At 40.2% G+C, this 12,783-nt stretch overlaps 1 long non-coding RNA gene across 1 annotated transcript in view; it reads right to left on the bottom strand.

The window, feature by feature from the left end:
- Positions 1-5,500: 5,500 nt before the first annotated feature.
- The window catches only part of LOC134810918 (uncharacterized), a 68,050-nt gene continuing 60,767 nt past the window's right edge, over positions 5,501-12,783 (bottom strand). Inside the window, exon 3 of the long non-coding RNA XR_010159675.1 lies at positions 5,501-5,896. This is a non-coding gene — a long non-coding RNA (uncharacterized LOC134810918). The remainder of the gene's footprint in view (positions 5,897-12,783) is intronic.

Here is a 12,783-nt window from a genome sequence, read left to right as displayed (position 1 = left end):
GTGAGTGAATTCTCACAAGATCTGATGGTTTTATAAAGGGTAATTTTTCCTGTGCTCACACACACTCTCTCTCACCTGCTGCCATGTAAGATGTGCCTGCTTCCTCTTCCACCATGATTGTAAATTTCCTGAGGCTTCCCCAGTCATGCATAACTGTCAGTCAATTAAACCTCTCTCCTTTATAAATTACCCAGTCTCAGGTATTTCTTTATAGCAGTGTGGAAACGGACTAATGCATACTTTTACTGGCAATGTTGAGCATTTCAGTTGCCTACACTCTCACTGACACTTGATATTGTCAGTCTTTCTCATTTCAGTCATTTTAATGAATATATTGATAACTTATTGTGATTTAAACTTGCATTTCTCCGATGACATATTATGTACTATAGATTTTCAGATGCTTATTTGTCATCTCTGTATCTTCTTTTATGAAGTGTCCAAAATTTTTATCAATTTGGATAGAGGCAATGTCTTATTATTGTTGAGTTGTATGAGATTGTATATATTCTCTTTAGAAGTGTTTGCCAGATATATGTGATGAGACTATTTTGTCACAGTCTAGTACATTTAGTGTATTTTAAACACACTAACAAAATATCAGTCTTCTCTAAATCAATTCTGAAGTTTAATAGCTTTATTAGGAAACTCAAACTTATATTGAAAAAAAATCAATCTTTTTATATCAGGGGGCCAAATATTGCCCATTGCCTGTTTTTATAAATAAAGTTTTATTGGACATGACCATCTCATTTGTCTACTTATTGACCATGGTTTCTTTTCTGCTGCAAAGGCAGAGTTGAGTGAGTAGTCATAACAGAGGCCATGTGGCTTCTGAAGCCTCAAATATTTACTATCTGCCCCTTTATAGAAAAGTTCACCAACTGCTACTTTACAGCATTGGACTGTTTGTTCTACTCCAACTTGTGAGTAACAGAAAAGAAGCCTGTCATCTTCTCCAACGGTCTGAAACAATTCTTTGTCTTCCTTTCTGTTCTCCAGGCTAATTAAATACTTCTCAACTTGTCATGGAACAGGCTTTTAAGGTTGCACACCATCCTGGCCACCCTTCAGTTTGTTAGATCCTCTTAAATTGCCATGTCCAAAATTATTGTAAGACTTATTTGTGATCAAATCATTATAGGTAATGAGAAAACCATTTACTCCTTTAAATTGGGCTCTATGGCTTTTTAACAACCTCATCCCATGGTTGGCTTCAATTATGAATGTGGTCACTTATAGACCTCAAGTGTTTTTCTTCTGAAAGAGATCTCCCTAAGATTATTTACCCATTCATTCATCAGTTCATTTAATAACATTTTATGAAGTGACTCCTGTATTTGATGCAGGAATGCAAATTCCACATGCAGAATTTGTCTCTGTTAATTATTGGAGACTAAGACATTCCAATCTGCCATGTATGATATTGGCTATTACTAAGATTATCTGTTGCTGTGTGACAAATCACCCCCAACATGATGCATAAATAAATAATGATCATCTACTTAGTTAATGATGGTGCCATTTGGGCCAAACTCAGCAGGGAAGACTCATCTTTGCTCTATAAGGCATCAACTGGCGTCCTCAGGCCCCGTCCTCTTTCTATGTGGTCTCCTCATGTGGTCACTCCAACATGGCAGCTTCAGGGTAGCCATCCAAAAATGCATTTTCCAAGAGAGAGCCAGAAAGGAGCTACAGAAGCATTTCTACCCTAACCTCAGAAATTACTTAAGGTCACTTTTTATTTGTCACATTTTATTTGTTGAAGAAGTCTCAAATTCCTCCCCTTTTTCAAGGGCTTAGGGAACTAGTCTCTCCACCTCTTGATGACTTTAAAATCTCCACAAATACCATTGCTTTTATTGGAGTGATGGTTCTCAAACAGTGGTCATAAAGAGCTCTGATAGTCCAGGGACTGAATTGAGTTTTTCTACCATAAGGACAGAATTTTAACTGCATTCCCTTAGTCATTTCTCTCAAGAAGTAAATATGATTTTGGCCTGGTGACAGCCACCTTCACCGTCCACTCACACCTGCCCTTGAGCTGAAAAGCATCACTCCAGTAGACCCATATCAAGGACATCAGGTTTTCCACAGACCCCTGTAAGACAGTCTCCTTCAAGTTACTTTTCTCCACATTGGAAGCTGTGTTCTGGAGCTCAGTCTCAGGAAGATTGCCTGTGCTGCTTTGAGATTAAATTAAATTCGAAGGGGAGAAGAAATATTCCTTCAATCCCTTAGGTTTCTGGAAATACCATAAAATTTTCCTGATCACACTCAAGAAAAGGAAATCTTTATAATAAGTAAATTCTGCCAAGACTATCTCTTTGAATATCTTCTGGGGCCAGCAGAGTGATAACATCTTGAGTTCATTTAAAGTAAACTGAGATTTTAAACTTTTAATTAGCATTATTTCTAAAATGTTAAACATGAACCCTATTACATTGCTCAAGGAAAGATAGATGGGGCTTTCAAACAGACCTCAGAACTGCTAACTTAGAAGAAGCAGGTAAGTTGGTGAAAAGCACATGAGCTTTGAAACTAATATCCCAGCTGCAGCGACATCACCCTATGATCTGGGGAAATCATGTAACCTCATTGTGCCTCAGATTCCTCATTAGTCAAATAGGGAAAAGCAAATGTGAAATGCTCACCGATGTTCCATGTGACTTTCACTAAATCTGGAAAGCCGAAAAGTTCCAGGCTTAATTCTTATTATCTAGCCCCCAACAAGGAAAAGTAAAGAGAAAAATAGAACAAGCGTGGGACTTAGAATTAGTAACTTTACTTCCAAATAGCTTCTTAGAATCTCTGTTCCCTCATCTATAAAATTCAGGTAGCCATTCTTGCACTGCACATATGCCTGGGAAGATGAGCTGATTAAATAAGATGATGCCTGAAAAACAGCACCATAAACCTAATAGCATCATAACTTGTCAATGGCTTTGTAAAAACAAACAAACAAACAAAACCAATTTATATGAATTGATCAAGTTCTGAGGTGCTAGTATTGAGAAAAAGGCAAGAGGAGGTAGGAGTTTGAGCCAAGCTCTCACCTTTGGACTGAATCTGTAAAACAGCAAAGATTCGACCAAGATATCTGGAGCATCCAACTATGTGATGACTATACACAGATTCTAGGTGACAAGGAAGAAAGGAATGTAGGTAGGGAAGGGATGACTAGCCTTTAGTGAGGACCTGCTAAGAAAGGGAGTAGGACTTAGCAGTTTGGAGTAGGAATCCACTTGCCTGGCTCTGATCCTTAATACAGTACTTCTTAGCTGCCAGGTCTTAGCCAGATAATTAAACTTTCTGTGCCTCAGTTTCTCCATCTGTAAAATGGAGATAATTAATACTAGGGTCTCCTGACAGTTGTGAAGATTTTATTAGTTACTGAAAGTGTTTGGAACTTGAGTGCTTCCCATAAAGTAAGTCCTCAATCTGTATTATATTTATTAATTTAATTATTGCACTTAACTAAAAATATATTTATAAAGAGTTTAGTCCATGCCAAGCCCTGTTCTAGAAACTAGGCAAAGTTACGAGCAAAACAAATCTCTGTCCTCAAGTAGTTTGGACAGGGTTCTAGAGCAGTTCCAGAAACATAATAGAGAAATCACTATAAAGTAGGTGAATCCATATTACTATAATAAATTACTACTGAAAATACCATGGATAAAAATAAGGCAGGGTAGAAGGGGTATGAGATTAAGGGACTGAAATTTTAGGTAGAATAATTAAGCCTCCCTGAGGCTGTGACTCACTCTTCATTTAGGGGAAGGTGTAGTAGGCTGCCCCAGGGGGCCCCCAGATGGAGGCACTCATTTCACCTGCTACCAAAATCTCTGGCTGCTGCCTGTAGACTCAGCCAAGTAGAACTTCTTCACTCCAATTTTTACTGCTCCTCAGAAGGCAGCCTTCATTCATGACTGGTCAAAATGGATACACAAGAGCCCTGCCACTTCTCAACTGGGACAAATTCTTTTTTTACTTTTTTTCTTTTTTTAAGACAAAGTCTCACTCTGTCACCCAGGAGGGAGTGCAGTGGTGTGATCTTGGCTCACTGCAACCTCCTCCTCCTGGACTCAAGTGATTCTCCTACCTCAGCCTCCCCAGTAGCTGGGATGACAGGTGCCCACCACCACGCCCAGCTAAGTTTTGTGTTTTTAGTGGAGATGGGGTTTCACCATGTTGGCCAGGCTGGTCTTGAACTCCTGACCTCAAGTGATCATCCCGCCTTGGCCTCCCAAAGTGCTGGGATGACAGGTGTGAGCCACCGTGCCTGGCCTTCAACTGGGACAATTCTGAAGGGCCAACCCAGCAGCAGGATTCCCTATGGGGATTTCTGGGGGCCTCCACTGAATTGCATCATGGTCCCACTTCTCCCTCTGCCTAATCCCTGCTTCCCTGCCTCAAGAATTGTTCCTGAGTCTACTCCTCAAGTAGCTTCCTCCACATAAACTTCAGAGTCCTTGGCTCTCTTCTCCAGGAAACCTGACCTATGACCAAGGCTAAATAACTTGTACAAAGTCTTTGAGCAGAAAGGAAGGGAGCTAGGACTTGTTCCTGGGCCTACCTGCCTTGGTGGCCTATGCACCTCATGGCAGTTATCAGCCGCAGTACATTCCAGCCTGTTCCTGTCAGTGTGGCAACAGGAAACTTCTTGGAATTTCTGAGCAACACAGAGCATGAGGGTGGGTATGGCTGTGGATAAGCGAAAAAGAAGTGAATGTTAATTTCAATAGCAGAAGATACTAAATTTCCCACATCAAAACCCAATGATGAGGAGAGCGCATCATCACATTTTGAAAAAATAACCTGTAGTATTCTAGAACTTGACTTATGTTTTGCTGTAAACTCAGTTCCTTTGCAATAAATGGATAATGGCTTATTTTATGTCAACTTTAAAAAACCCTCTTTACAAATAAGTTCTAGCTTTCATTTTTCATCAAGCACATTTTTATTATTTTATTTTATTTTGTTTTATCTTTTTTAAGTTCAGGGGTGCGTGTGTAGGATGTGCAGGTTTGTTGCATAAGTAAACATTTGCCATGGTGGTTTGCTGCACCGATCATCCCATCACCTAGGTGTTAAGACTAGCATCCATTAGCTATTCTTCCTGATGCTCTCCCTCCTCCACACCCACACTCTGACAGGGCCAGTGTGTGTTGTTCCCCTCCATGTGTCCATGTGTTCTCATTATTCAGCTCCCACTTACAAGTGAGAACACGCAATAATTGGTCTTCTTCTCTTCCTTCATTAGGTTGCTGAGAATAATGGCTTCCAGCTCCATCCATGTCCCTGCAAAGGACGTGATATCATTCCTTTTTATGGATGCATAGTATTCCATGGTGTGTATGTACCACATTTTCTTTATCCAGTCTATCACTGATAGGCATTTAGGTTGATTTCATGCCTTTGCTATCGTGAATAGTGCTGCAATAAACATATGCATGCACATATCTTTATAACAGAACAATTATAGTCCTTTGGGTATATACTCAGTAATGGGATTTCTGGGTCAAATGGTATTTCTGCCTGTAGGTCTTTGAGGAATTGCCATACTGTGTTCCACAAGGGTTGAACTAATTTACACTCCCACCAACAGTGTAAACAAGTATATTTTTTATGTTTTAGAATGGCATTTATATCGTAGGACATAAAGTGAACTTTTGAGGGACTCTCAAAAGGTGATCTTCCTCTTAGTCTCAATGAGATCTTTACTTTTATATCTGAATGTTTTTAATACCTGACTTTGGCTTCAGACATGACCCTGAATGCAGAAGTTCCAGAGTCTGGTGAAAAGGCATCTCAGATGGAAAGAGGGAAGACAGAAAGTCCTCAGAGATTGGGAAAGTCTTCCTATGTTACAAATGTTTGGAAGGGAATCCAGGAGCTGAAAGAGAATTAGCATTACTATAAGTGGAATCTCAAAAAAAGCAAAAGTTCAGTTAAAATATCCAGAACTTGAAGGAAAAAAACTAAGTCCAAATACACGTAATTTTTAATGAGCACAGTCTGTAGATGCATCTGAGCTCAGTCTGTAGATGTATGACTGCATTTATAGAGCACCTTTATGTGAAGATGGTATTATAACTCACTTAAAAGGAATAAAAGCTGAGGTTCAGAACAGGTGACTTCCCAAAATTTACACAAATGACTTTCAGAGTGAATGTTTCAATCTAGATTGGCTAACTCTCAGTGCTATGCCCAAAACCAAGGATTCATTTTTATAATCATTGGGAAGGCAACTCAAGAAATAAATATCCAGTTCTTTCATAGTTCTGCTCTTGCATTTTCTGAGATGCAACATTGTAACCCTCAGGAAACTTAGTCAAGTCAAGTGGATTCTTTGAGTTTATCTGCCAAATCTGTATAAATATATAATCTTCTCTGAAAGTATTTGTGAAGACACATTTCTTGTGTTCTCCCAGAACCTCTTGAGCTTCCACTGTGGCATTAATAGCAGGGGTTGAAGCCCACCTTATCAGAGCTGATGTAGAAAAATTACAAAATTTCTAGTAGCACAGCATTCTTTCGACATGTTCCAGCCTCTCCTAGAGCCTATGAAAATAGTGATATGAGTCTAAGAAATAATTAAAAGAGAGGCCAAATATTTCTACTAAGTATTAATGACTCTGATTTTTACTGATGCAATGTTGGCCTCTTTTCATTTTGGAATCTTGGAAGAACTTCCAAACCAGAGATGGGAACCCTTGTAAGGCATCATAGCAAATGTTACCTAGTCTCCAACTGAAGTTCATAGGAATTCATGGATTCAGTAGGATTCTAGCAAACAGAAATATATAACATGATCTCAAAATATAATTTTTTTAACTCCTGCATTATTTGAGTAGTGTGACCATTTAACCCCCAGCCCCCAAGTCTCAATTTCTGCATCTGCTAAGTAAGTAATAGCTACTGGAGTTCACATACCATGCAGGGCTAATGTGAAGAGCTAATGATCCCTTTGGTTTTCTGGTAAGGTATTCGCTGAGTTGCCTTGAAAGTGTTTTATTGGATATTGGCTGCATAATGAAAATACTCTAATCGTGTTCCTTCTCCACTTCCCTATGCTCAGCAGCATTTGGGAATTGTCCATTATCCAGTGTAACCACATAAGCTTCGTTTTATAAGCTTTTCATGACCTGCTCCCAAAATCCTACCTCTCCAAACTCTGCTGGTATATCTTTCTTTCCTACCACAGCCAAAGATGCCCCACTTCTGAGACCAATCATTGACTTTCATTTTGCATTGATTTGTTTAATCAGCTTCCTCTGTGAAGAATGCTCCTCTCCTTGGCTGCCCGAAGAAATCAAGTTAATAATTTAAATCTCACTCAAATGTAACTCTACAGTATCTTCTCCTGCCACTCCCTTGCCACCCCACTGAGCTCCATGGCACTTTGCTCTTATGGCTAACCAATATCATAAGGCTTCTGGCTATGCTCAAGGTGACTTACAAAAGTTACAAAATTGTAATCCAGCAACCCAAGTCTTCTGGTTTCTTTGGCTCCTTGTTCTAGTCTCTTTCCACAGACACTTCTAAAAATAAATAAATAAAAAATAAAAAAAAATTTTAAAAAAACCAAGAAACTAAATTACCCCAGGATCTGTGGGAGACTCTGATGAATACCCAAGACATTCATTTCATGTTTAATAAAGCTAATCTACCCAGCCATTCTAATAAAATTGTAGAAATGCAATTGACTAGACCTCATGGCTGGCTCTGTCTCTTCAGATAAGGCAAAGAAAGCTGAGTACGGTGCTTCCAGAAAATAAACAAAAGCAAGAATGAACTAAAGGGCTGTAATTCCATCGAGGGTCTCTGGCCAGTGACAGAAACCCCCCAGAGCAGCCTTCTGTGATCTCAGAAATGACCACTTCTTTGAAATCCTTAGTCCCTGCAGTATTTGAGTTTGATTCTGACAGTGACAAGACTCACAAGATAAGGCCATGGACTGCAGTCACAGATTGAGTTTGTGTAACACAGCTGTCCACAAATGAAGGATTCACCTAACGTCAATGAAAGCAAATGAATTTCATTGTAGTGGTGCCTTAAGTCCACGACCTCAAAGTAGAATTTCACCTCCCTCAATTAGAAAACATCCATGTATGCAAAAATTGAAATACTTCAGGATACCTGTAAGTCATAGGAAGAGAGCTTTTGCTGTTAGAGCTGATCAGCCATAAATTTTTATCAGGAATAGAATGCCAAGAAGATCTATAGGATTCAAGAAAGTGGAAGCTATGTTGTAACTCTGCCTTGACACAGCATGGCATCTTTTGCATAACACTGTACAATTATCTTGATATAGCCTCTCAAAATCCATCAATGGGCTGGGCATGGTGGCTCACGCCTGTAATCCTTGCACTTTGTGAGGCCAAGCCAGGCAGATCACAAGGTCAGGAGTTTGGGCCTGACCAACATGGTGAAACCCCATCTCTATTAAAAATACAAAAATTAGCCGGGCATGGTGGTGTGCACCTGTAATCCCAGCTACTCAGGAGGCCGAGGCAGGAGAATCGCTTGAACCCGGGAGGCAGAGGTTGCAATGAGCCAAGATCACACCACTGCACTCCAGCCTGGGTGACAGAGTGAGACTCCGTCAAACAACAACAACAAAAAACAAACAAACAAACAAATAAAAACTACAAATGTAGGCAAGTAACCAGCATAATTGTCCCCATTTCACACATAAGGAGAAATGTGGCTCAGAGAATCTGTGTGATTTCCCCAAAGTCACGTTAAGTAGAGGCTCAGGGTCAAAACCACCCCCAGTCCAGTGATTTGTCCACTCCTCTCTACTCAGGGGTTTCACACAACATCAAGTAAAGGCTTCTGTTTAAAAAAAAAGAAAAGAAAAGTACAACATTCTAAAGGAAACTCTAATTGTTCCTAAAAATTGCCAGGCAATAATGCTATGATTATTTAACTTATTGTTATTATTAATAAAGCGCATCTAGATTATCCTACCTAAATTTTGGCCTTTACTCTCCATGGAAGGTGTTTAACTAGAGATAAAATATAATGTATTTTGAAGTGCATGGTATTTCGCTGAGGAGAGACTTGGGTTCAAATACCAGCTTTGCTATTTACTAGCTTTATGACTAAGGGCAAGTTACTCAGTCCCTTTGAATCTGAGTTTTCTTATCTTTAATATAGAAATTATAATAAATTCATCACAGAAATATGGCAAGGAGTAAACAAAACTGCATGTGAAAAGTCTTTAACAGGGTGTACTTGATGCATAGTAGTGCTCAAAGAATGTCAAAATCTAGGGAGACAAACTCTTTAACATCTTGTCTGCTAACGGTGATCAAGCTACCCACAAGTTCTTTCATAGAGAGATTTCATTCAGGCTGTAACCCCACTAGGGTACTACTCTTCGCATAATACCTTACACTTTGTGAAGAAGGTACACACACTGTCACAATTAAGGAATCAAATCACTGTCTTCAGGTTTCAGCCATTTGCCAGAAATCACGTTAGCTTTTGAATCCACTAGCAAAAGATAAAGGATTCCCTTCTTTTCCTTATTAACAGAATTCAAATAAAACATGTCCTAAGCATCTGAAATAAGCCCCAATATTGGGAGAGCACTAGATGTAAGTTACAATTTCTTGAGTAGCTGCTAAGTTCCAGTCTCACTGTAAGGCACTTCCACCCATTAAAAGACATTAGCACATTTGAGCCTTGCAAACAACTTAACAGGTAAGCTGTGGAAATATAATATTCTCTTCATTTTACAAGTGAGGGAATTGAGACTCAGAGTTGCCAATCATTGCTTAGCTCCTGAAAGCAGCAGAACAAGATTCTGACTCCAATGCTCTTCCCGCCTCCTTTAGGGCAAGGGCTCACTGCCTACGACTCCCAAGTCACCATCAAGTCGACATCCAACAGAAAGTGCCCCAAGAGTGTGCACGGGTGGCTGTGAGTGGGAGGTGCCTGACTCACCACCACTGACTCACCATCAGGAGGGATCTGCTGCACTGGTCCTTTGCACTCTGATTCTCACCTTTTGAAATAGGATGGCATCTTACTTGGTTTAGATTTAAGTCAGTATCTACTTACCAAGTAGCCTGATTCATTTCAGAATTTCACATTTGTACTATGTTTCCCAGAAAGCCATTTGAAACAGCAGCTTTTCTTTGTGTGAGTTTTATTGTTCTACAAAAGGAAAATCTGCTTTTTCATGATTGCTCACTATTTATGAAGTCAACACTATTTGGCAGTCACTGTGCTAAGTTCCAGGTACAGAGAAACTGACTAGACTGATTCCATCCCTGCCCTCGTGGAGCTGATAGTCAGCTGGACATAACAGACCTAAACACTAAATTATAAAAGTGATTACACAGTAAAAACTCTGATGACTGCCACAAAGGGGAAGTCCAGACTGCAATAAGAGGTTATATTAGGGGACATACCGCAGTCTTGGGGTCAGGGAGGGCTTCCCTGAGAAAGTGCTATTTAAGGAGAAAGCAGAAGGATGAGCACAAATTAGCCAATCAAATGGAGGGGTGATGATACTCCCAGCAAAGGAAACAGAACTTGCAAAATCCCTGGGGCAGGAAGAAGAGTAACACATTTAAGGAACTGAGAGGTTAGTGTGGCTAAAGAGCAGAGACCCAAAGTGGAAACGATGTAAGAATGGAGGAACAGGAGTATAGCAATGCTTTCCAAAGCACTAACTGGCGATGGCATCAGCCATTGTGAATGCATACAGTCAGCCCAATGCAAATGCCAGTTAATCTCTCTGACATTTATGGAAGTTAGACCTGAACCAATGAAAAGTTCGATAGCTAATTTTTCTTTCTTCTTCTCTTCCTCTTCCACCTTCTATTTTTTTCTTGATGATTATATTACTTTCTAAGTATGAGAGGGGAAGTAGACAGAAAGAATCTCCGAAGAAACTGCTTACATTACACATCTCATGCACTGTGTGTAGGGAAACATGGTGTAACCTTAAGCAAACTAACAAGCTTCAGGGTCTTTTGTTCTGCAAAACAGTGCTGAAAAACCGCAGAACACATTTAAGATTAAGTGAGGCAGTGTATACAATCTGCTACGCACAGTGACTCACTCTAATAGTTAAAGCAGCACCCTCTTTCCAGGTGAGACAGGAAACTGAAGAGGTGTATTAGTTAGGCTAGGCTAACTGCTGTAACAAACAAATCTATGCATAGTGGTTCAAACACAATAGAAGTTGATTCCCTGCTCGTGTAATGTCTAAACTGGCTGTTCCGGAGGTGGCCAGCTCTCATCCACAAAGCAATCCAGGAACCAGTCTCCTTCTCTTTTAGTGCTGCACCCTGTTCCTCCACATCAGGCTGGAGGAAAGGTAAAACATGGAGGAGTGTGTATGAACGAGGCCTAAAAGTGAAAATATTACTTCTCTTGTAGAGCTCCATTACACAATCTCACCTAACTACCAGGAAATAAAGTCCAGTGGAGTGGAAAAAGAAGGAGCGGGTGTAAGTGATTAGCCAGCAGTCTTGGCCACCATGCATAAAGGTGAGAGAGGTCTTTCTTATTCAATCAGCTTAAATAAATTAATTTTTCTGCAAATAGGTTCTGCACATCTCCTTTCTGCAAACCTTAGTCTAGGTATGACAATGACAATGAGCAAGTCAGTGTCTTCTGCCCCATCTGGAAGTTCCTAAAGATATGACAGCAGTGTGACTTCTCCCTCTCCTTTATCTCCCACAACCACTCACTTGTCTCATTAGTTTCTCTAGTTTCCTTTTCTAGGGATATATGAAAATCCTTCCTCTTCTTGTGATTACTGTCACTCTTCTTGATTTCTCACTTGAATCACGGTGAAATGTTACCTTATATCACCTGCAACTAGACCGACTCCCCTCCCACCCACCTCTGCTTGCCCCCACCTCCAACTCCAGTCCATTCTTCCCCCAGAGATAGGAAAGTGCTAGCTCTCCAGTGCAAATTCCAAATGCAGTAGGCACTGGCCTGCTTCAAATCCTATTTGGTTCATCCCAGCATACAGGATAAAGTCCAAACCTCTTCATTTAACAGCTTACAGTGCAGTAAGCTGGCCCGAGCTTCCGTGCAGTCTCATGTTTCTCCAAGCCCCTTCTGGTACCTAGGGCTCCAGCAACACAGAATTACTTATAGTTTTCTGCACACAGAGCCTCCAAGCTTCTTCTCTTCTCCAGGTCATCTTGACTCCTGTTGACCCTCTGGTGGCATGCACATCCTTAAAGTCCATCTCAGGTATCACCAATGGTTGGAAGCATCCTCTGATCTTCACCCTCCTCTGCTATTCTCAAAACACTTGTGCATGTAATTATCTCTGAATTATCTCTGTAGTGTGTGCTCCTTTGTAATTCATCTGTCCACCCTACTATCCCTGAAACTCCTGGAAGGCAGGCAGCATTGAGAGCATTGAATGTCATTCTAAGGACTTGCAGGTCTATCCTGCAATTTAAAAGAAATTATGGAGGATTTTTTAATAGAGGGAGTGATACAATGTAGTCAATATTTAAGAAGACAAATTTCAGGGAAGACTTTAAAGTTGAATATGGAAAGAACTGACTGAATGTAGGTCAACTAGCAAGAAGGGAGAAGACACCAGGGTGGCATTTTCTCTACACCCAGGGCCTCAAGATTTGGTCCCAGATCTAGCAGATGTTAGCCGTATAAAGTAAACACAATACCTCTCCTGCTCTTGTTTTATTTGTGAACAAAAAGGATATAATAAACAATTCTGGACCATCTTACCAGTTTGATATGTGGGCATTGCAAATTAATGAATGCTAATGT

Source organism: Pan troglodytes, chromosome 7, assembly GCF_028858775.2.
Source record: "Pan troglodytes isolate AG18354 chromosome 7, NHGRI_mPanTro3-v2.0_pri, whole genome shotgun sequence".
NCBI classification, from domain to species: domain Eukaryota; kingdom Metazoa; phylum Chordata; class Mammalia; order Primates; family Hominidae; genus Pan; species Pan troglodytes.
Note: the sequence above shows the minus strand (reverse complement) of the source record. Positions and strands in the feature narration are given on the sequence as shown.